At 36.1% G+C, this 8792-nt stretch overlaps 1 pseudogene; it reads left to right on the top strand.

The window, feature by feature from the left end:
* Window positions 1-3343, top strand: part of LOC110595127 — a 7159-nt pseudogene extending 3816 nt beyond the window's left edge.
* The last annotated feature ends 5449 nt before the right edge of the window (window positions 3344-8792 follow it).

The raw sequence follows: 8792 nt of genomic DNA, 5'->3' as shown, positions 1-8792 counted from the left end.
ATATATATATATATATATATATATATATTTTTTTTTTTTTTTTTTTTTTTTTTTTTGAGTTGGAGTCTCACTCAGCCCAGACTGGAGTGCAGTGGCCGCTCCCGGCCACCGCAGTCTCAACCTGCTGGGCTCTGGCGATCCTTCCGCCTCAGCCTTCCAAGTAGCCGGAATTACAGGCATGCGCTACCATACCCGGCTGATTTTTTGATTTATTGTAGAGATGAGGTCTCGCTGTCCAGACGGGTCTTGAACCCGCGGATTCAGACAATCCACTCACCTCAGCCTCCCAAAGGCGCGGGATTACAGGCTGAGCCACCGAGCCCGGTTGTCCATATATTTAATCATATCCTCACAATTGAGATGTAAACTATACATCTCAATTATAAACTATTGTATGATATGAGCAACCCAATTTCTATAGACATTTTCAAGGCTTTTTTGATCCCATGCCTGACCTCCATGAAGTACATAAGGCTACCATCTTGAGTATTCAAATATTCAAGAAAAACATTTGATGATTAATTCAATTCTCAGGAGCACATTCAGTTTCTAATATTACTCACTATTCTATGGTGGATTTTGTTTTTGGGTTTTTAACCAAAACACTTGGGAAACTGAGGCAGGAGTATTCCTTGAAACCAGGAGTTTGAGACTAGCTTGGGCAAAATATCAAGACATCATCTCTACAAAAAATAAAACAAAGAAATATAATTAATTTCTTAATATTCTGCTCATTATGAGAATCAAATTCAAAATTTATTTAGAAAGGTCAAAATTTTTATTAATATCACAAGTAAATATGATGAATCGACTGGTATTATTTATATGTAAATTCTCATGTTGCAATAGACTTATATAAGAATACTTGTTTCTTTTGGCAGTACATAATTTCTAACACCCAAAGTCCCTCATTTATATATTCAAGTCTCTAAAAGGTTGGGTGCCCACTTAACTGTTTTACTTAATACAAGAGCATTTAACAACCTTATAATCAGATTAAAAAATACACTGTTAAAATTTTCCTTGTTTTCTGCTTAAGTTTTCCTTCTCACATCTTTTCTTTACACTGATTATTGTAAGATTCATATACTGAAATATACTTTTGACACAGGTACATTTTGCATATCAAACATATTGGAATCCTCTATCTTTCCACAAATAAACACTCTTTCTTGCATTTTCTTGAAAAACACAATTGTTTTATTTTTTCATTTCTGATAATGACCCTGATCAACAAAATGTTTACTTTTCTCTTTCCCCTAAGACATACGCTTACAAAATAGCAATGATAAATGCTAGTAACTGGTGAACTGGTAAGTTTATGTCCTGTCTAAAGCAACCAGTTGCTACTCAGTTGTAGTGTTATAATTTCTGAAAATGTATTATAACTGTGGTATGTAGTTTGAATTATTCTTTGCTTTGCCATGTGAGAAAGAAGGCCCAGAATCACGTCTTTCAAATCGTCAAGATAAACCATACCTTTGGATTTTTATGACAACCTTCCCATTTCTGAATGCTAATAACTAATTAAATAAAAGTTAATACTTTTCAGGCTAAAAAAAAAAAAAGTCTGCAGTCTGGATACAGTCTTTGACAAAACTGCCCTTATACCTGTGCAAGAAGGGCCCTTCACCTGGGCAGCACAATCCACTTCAGCACCATTGATGGTTTCGGCTGAACAATTCTTTGTTGTGAAGCTGTCCTGTGTACTGCAGGGGATGTTTAGCAGCATCTCTGACCTCCACTAACCGGTCGCCAGTAGCATCGCCCTCATACCTATTGTGACAACTGAAAGCCTCTTTAGACATGGCCAACATCCTAAGATAGAGGGGGTTGCAAAATTACCCTCAGTTAAGAATCACTGCTTCAAAAAAATTAGCTGGGCGTGGTAGCGCGCGCCTGTAGTTTCGGCCACTTGGAAGGCTGAGGCGGAAGTACTGCGGGAGCCCAGCAGGTCGACGCTGGGGTGGCCGTGAGCGTGCCACTGCACTCCAACCTGGGCGACAGAGTGAAACTCCAACTCAAAAAAAAAAAAAAAAAAAAAAAAGGAAAGAAAAAAGAATAACTGCTTCAGAGACCTTTGCAAATTGCAAACAAACATCAGTGGGTTCTTTCACTGGGGACGTAGAGCTCATTTCTGTTACAGTGTGATCCACAATTGGAAACACTACTCTTACAGCTTACACTGTTCAGGCATCAGGGAAAGACTTCATCACTTGACTACATCTCAATGCTGTGAAGGCTTGTGGGCTGTACTAATGCTGCTGCCAATGAAAAACACTGGCAAAGTATATGTGTGTGTGTGTGTGTGTGTGTGTGTGTGTATGTGTGTGTGGGCGGGGGTGGGTGTTGCAGTGAAAACTCTTAGGAGGAGAGACAAGTTAAATGGCTCGTGAAAACCTCCCTTTTGGATAGAATGTGTACAGTAGATTCTTGTATGAATGACACATTGTTTCTCAAAGTGCTGAGCATCCTTGTTCCTCTGGGTTTGGTATCCATAACAGTTGTATATAATCATTGAGAAATAATTCAAAATAGTAAACATTCATATTACTTATACATTTGTATACAGATAGGCCAAAGCAACATGTATGAAATATGATTCTAATTCTTTATATTGGCAACTGGGTGAACTTTGAATGCTAAATTTGGAAGTAAATTATTATTATATAAAATGTATAATCAAATTTAAATAGAATTTTAAGAAATAAAAAATCAACTGTATTTAAGTAATTTCAGTAAAAAAATTATATTCATTATTTATAACTTTATTTTACTTTTAATACATAATTTTGATGATTTAGAACAAACTTTGAAACATGAAAAATATTGTAATTTATCAATTTGCTTTTATTTTAATTGCAAATTTAAATGAAATTTTATACTTAAGCTTATATTTTATTTTTTAATCCTATAGGTCATTGTTATCAATAGAACATGTAAATTATGTAAGCACATAATTATGCAAAAGTCTCAATTATAACAACATAATTAGTAATTATGCTGAAATAAAAGTGGAAACTAGAAAAATAAAAATTACAAAATAAGTATATATGTTTATGAATTATGTATGCATTTATTTTATTTTTTATTCGATTGCTGGCCCATCAACAAAGCACTAAGACATATGCAAAACAATTACATTTTAGTTTGTTTGTTAATTTGTCTTCTTTCAGTTATATGAAAATTTAAGTGACCAAAATTGATTGCATAACTTTAAAACTTGTTCCAGTATTTCATTTTAGAAAAAATGGACAACTTGTTAAGTATGAGACGGTGTGATCATCCAAGTGTGGAAAGTATAGGGATCCGGAGCTGTGTAATGAAGGTGTGGAAAGGTTGAAAAAGAAAATGGAAGACAGCACTGGTCAAGGGTAAATAAAAGGATTCCTGAGCATTTCTGGGGAGACTCAGTGTAGCAGATGATACATTGTCATGGCACATATTCATCTCTTTAACTATGGGGTTTTCTCTAACAATCCTTACTAGTCTGAATACAGAAGCAGGGAAAAGAGATTTTTAAGTGTACCCAGGAAATGGAAATTTTCTGAGCAGGTAGGATGAATGGTTGGGGAAGGTGTTTGTTGGAAGTAGAATTTTTGATTGCTAGCTTTTTCTTTCAAGACTTGTAGGTATTTCATTTTCTTCTGGTTTGTATATTTTCTCATGAGAAGTTTGCTATCACTTTTGTCTTTGTTATTCTACATGTAATGGTTCTTCTCTGGCTACTTTAAAATTATTTTATTTTTAATTAATAGTATATTTAATTGAAAATCATAATTACATACATTTATGAGTACAATATGATGCTTTGATATATATACAGAGAGAACTGAAAAAAAAACCCACGAAATTATCTTTGGAGTGTGGGACCCTAGTAGTACACTTGGAATTTGTTCCTCTGGATCAAACTGTCAACCAAAGTCTTTATCTGGAAGTTTTGAGAAGGGTGCATCATGATTTGTAGAAGTGTCTCGAACTGTGGCAAACATCCCTTGGTGACTGGTTCTTCCACCATGACAATGTACCTGCGCACACTGTGCTGAGTGTTCAGTAGTTTTTGACCCCAAACTGCATGACACTTGATGCTCCACTCTCCACATTCACCCAATCTCTCCCTGAGCAACTTTTTTTTGTTTCCCCAAGTGAAAAAAGTCCTTAAAAGGAAATGTTTTGTTGAAGTGGAACAAACAAAAAATGGCAGAAGCATTCAAAGGCATCAAAATTGCCCAGTTCAAAAACTGTTTTGAGCAGTGGAAAAAGCATATCAATAGATGTACTGCATCAAACAGAGAGCACTTTGAAGGTGACTGAAGTTTAAACATATAAAGATAAATACACAATTTTTTATAAACAAATTCTGATTTTGTTTATATATAGGCATTGTGGGATGATTAAATCAAGCTAATTAGTTGTTAATTCCCTCATTTATAATTTTTTTGTGGTTAGATATTTGAAAAGTACTCTTAGTTATTTTGAAATATATATGATTATTAACTATAGTCACCCTACCATGCAATAGGACCCAAACTAATACTTTCTGTCTAATTGAAACTGTCATTTTACAGATTTCTATTTCTTCAGGGTCTATTATTGGACCTTTATTTTTATTTTGGTGGCCATTATATTTCCCTAATTTTTCATAATTCTTGGGTCCTTGCATTGATGCCTGCACATTTGAGAAAACAGCCACCATTTCCAGCTTTTGCAGGTATTCTTTGACTGTGATACACCTTCACTATTTAGTCTAGCCTGAGATTCTGGGTTGACCAACTGGGTAGTGATCCTGACAGGTAGGCTTTGCTGTCAGGTTGTCTAACAGTACTGGGTTGCTACCTCTGCTCTGGGGTCAAGTGGAATTGCTAGCTGTTTTCGGCAATCCAGCGAGACCACTGGCTGTCTTCTGCAGTCAGGTAGAGCTTCTGGCTGAACTCTGTGAACATCTCTTATTGGGCAGTGTTGCAGGGTGCTTTCCCTGGGTGGGCAATATTGCAGTTTGGAATCTGCAGTGGGGCAGGGACATATGATGGACTCCGAGGGTGGGCAAGCTGTCTGGCATAGCCTGTGGGCAAGGACAGAGGCTACGTGCCTTAGTCTATTTTAGGACTTGCCCTACCAGTAACCCAATTCTTTTTGTGAGGTGAGACAAGGAAGTGACTCCTGTGAAGGGTAACAGAATGATAGGGAGGCTGAATGTCTGCCTCCAACTCTCTGTTCCCACTGTAGATGTCATGGACCTCAGGGAATTCTTGCATGTGGTGCTGTGCTGGCTTGAATGTGGGAGGTGGTGATGCAAAGTAAAACCGTTCCTCTTACTCACTCAATGAAATGTTTTAAACTTTTAAACCTTCTATTTTAAATTTTTTTCTATGACTTCCATATTGTTTCTTCCTGTCTTCCATTTTTTGACTCATTATGTTCTTGTTTTCCATTACAGTCTTCATCTTATGAAGCATATTTATAAAAGCGTTTTAGCTTCCTTCTCTGCTAGTTTAACCATCTCTAACATTTCTTGGTCTGTTCCTACTAATTTATTTTTTCCTAATAATAGATCAAATAATTTTGTTTCTTCATATGTCTATTAATATTTTATTATATGCCAGGCATTGTGGATTTTGCATTGTTGAGTACTGGATTTTGTTGTATTTCTGTAAGGAATGCTAGACTTTTATTGCTGAATTTTAAATTCGATCTTTTTCAAGTTGTTTTTAGAACTCCTTTAGGTGTGGTCTAGAATATACTTTATTTTTGTGATAATTTAACTCTACCTATAAAACCTTGCCCTTTTGAGGTCTCTACTGAATGTTCTGTGTATGAAAATGTTCCTTCATTTTAGTTAGAGGAACTCAAACAATGTGATTCAGTGTTAGTACAGAGGATTATTTGTCATACAGGTCTCTAGGATTCCCCTGCCCCCCAGAAGTTGTTCTTTCCTCATTAGCTTTCTATCACTTGAATGAACAGATCATTATTCAACCAAAGCCTCAAGGAAATCTCTGTACTTATAAATGTAATTCTTCTGTGTAGCTATCTCCTCTCTGTAACTCTGCCCTGCAAATTATATCTATCCTAACCACCCTGAACTTCAGTCTCTGTCTTTTTAACTTCAGTCTCAATCTTTTAACAAGATTGTGGGGCTCTGTTTGGGATTCCCCTCCTTGTGACACAGTCTTGAAATTTCTCCTAAGTAGGAAACATATGCAATGGAAGGGTTCACCTTATTTGTGTCTCTTCTTCCAGATACTGCAATTCTGGCTGCCTCTTGTCTAATACTTGAATGTAGTAATGTTTTATATTGTGTCTAGTTTTCTAGTTGTTTACATTGACAGGGTAAGTTCAAACCCTGCTAATTCATCATAAATGGAATTTTTTATACATTTAATTAATTCTTTTCATCAAATTGTCTGGTTTAATATCTCCTGTACAATGTTAAATAATATTGGTTGTAGTGGGTATCTTCATCTTGCAAGAAATAGCCTAAGTGTAAAAATATTTCAATTTTTTTTATCCAGTCCTCTTTTGATGGGCAGCACAGTGGACCTTGAACAACTACCGTAATATTATAAGAAAAGGATTGACAGTAGCGGAAAACTGCGGGGGGGGGGAGGCGGAGGGAGAGGTGGGATTGACAGTAGTCGATATATGTCTGGGGAAGGGGAGGCACACCTCATCAACAAGGGTACGTGCACAAAGAATATTTGTATACCTAACCCTGAATTGTACCCCACAATTTTAAAATAAAAAAAGAGGGAAAAATATTTCAATTAATTTTATTGCTCAAGAATGCTTCTTCAAACTTGATTAGAGCACCATTTTCAAGTTTCTCTATGTTTTGGGGTTTTTTTTTGAGTTGAAGTCTAACTCTGTCACCCAGGCTGGAGTGCAGTGGTACATTCACGGCCACCCAGCATTGACCTGCTGGGCTCAGGTGATTCTTCCAACTTAGCCTTCCAAGTAGCCAGAACTACAGGTGCACGCCTGGCTAATTTTTTGATTTACTGTAGAGACAAGGTCTCACCAAGTTGCCCAGCCTGGTCTTGAACCCCTGGGGTCAGGCAATCTTCTCGCCTCGGCCTCCCAAAGTGCTGGGATTACAGGCTTGAGAAGTTTCTCTATTTTTAAATGTGCAGGTGGGGAGTAGTAATGATATTGGAAATCTACTTAAACTTTTTATGATGGGAATAATTTTCAGTTTTCAGAATTTATCAAATAACTATCATCCTTATCAATAATTAAATTATATTATTATGTATTTATTAAGATTTGAAAAGAAAAAAAATAGTGAAACTAAGTATTGATGAATCTATCAGAAAACAATTACATTTTGATAGCAATTTGACACTCTAAAACATGAGCTATAAAGTTACTCATAATTACCCATGGATATGTTACTTGTAAGAATATAGACTGGGAGAATAAGTCACATGAAAAAATAATACTTATGGAAATGATATTTTTCATATTAAATCCATAAACAGAATTTATCCATAAACAGAACAGGATAGTAATATTTATTTATTTATTATTTCAATAGCTTTGGGGGTACAAATAGTTTTGGTCTGGGCTTTCAATAATCTTTGACTAAACTATAGTGTAAGGGTATATTGGCATACCTCAAATTCTATAATTATGACAATCTTGTAAACTGTATTGCTCCATGGACAATCCTGTACAAAATGTACATATGAAAAAATAACAAATAAGGTAAAAAGGTAGAACTAAAAGTATTGGTGCATATTAATTTAAACAGTGAAAGATGCATGTCTGTCAATGGATTAGGAGAGAATATGGCATGATGTAAGCCTTTGTATTGTAAATAAAGTAGATAAATTTTTGCTGTTAAATACCTAGGAAGCATTATTGAAAAGGTAGATTGAAATTGTCCTTGTGGATGAATCCCAGTAAGTAGATAATCCCACATTAAACTCCACATGCTCTCTAAAAGAGCAATTTAAGCAGTGTCCCTTCTAGGTTCACAGTACTAGCAAGAGCTGATTCTTATCTGCAGTTTCTGAGAGTGAATTCACATTATTTGCTGCTGCTTGGCTTTCATTTTAAGGACAACTACAGGACAGTTCTCTGGGTGGCCTTGGACCAACCAGTTCCCTCCCCCCTTTTCTTGCTTGTAGCTTTCTAAAATAACTGTAGAATATTCTGGGATTGCAACATCCTGAGGTAAGAAAGAGCTGGTTGGTAAAACCCAGGATCTGTTCCCATGTCCCCTGGAAACTGGATGTCCTTCAATGCTTTAGCCCAGTGTTTCATGTGACTCCCACGGCTTTCCAGGGGACCTCAGCTGTGGTGCAAGTGGAGATGAGACTCTAGCCCCCGTGGGCAACTTTTTTGAACCTTTAGGGACTGACACAAAATGAATCCTATGCTTCTGTTGTTCCTTGCTGCCTATCTATAAATAATAAACTCACTCCATGTAATTTGTTGACTGTGTGGGTATTCTGTTTTACTGGACTTAGACAAGTTGGTAACCAGACACAATGAACCAATTTCACAACTATCACCTCAATGGCTAGCATGTATTTGGAATTAACCCTTTATATGTTTCATGCATCTCATTTAATTATCACAGATAATGCTTTAGATATATTATCATATTTACACTTACTGACAACACAATGAGGTAGGCTTTACTAGCTTTCAAAGGTTAAATAATTTTCTGAGGTCACACAGCTTTCAAAGGTTAAATAATTTTCTGAGGTCACACAGCTTAGAAGTGGCAAAGCCAAGATTTAAACTTGCCACATCCTAACTCTAGAGTTCATGTTGCCTACCACTTT

This window comes from Carlito syrichta, unplaced genomic scaffold, assembly GCF_000164805.1.
Source record: "Carlito syrichta isolate Samal-C Ts95f unplaced genomic scaffold, Tarsius_syrichta-2.0.1 Scaffold72521, whole genome shotgun sequence".
Classification (NCBI taxonomy): domain Eukaryota; kingdom Metazoa; phylum Chordata; class Mammalia; order Primates; family Tarsiidae; genus Carlito; species Carlito syrichta.
This window is presented reverse-complemented; position numbering and strand designations above follow the sequence as displayed.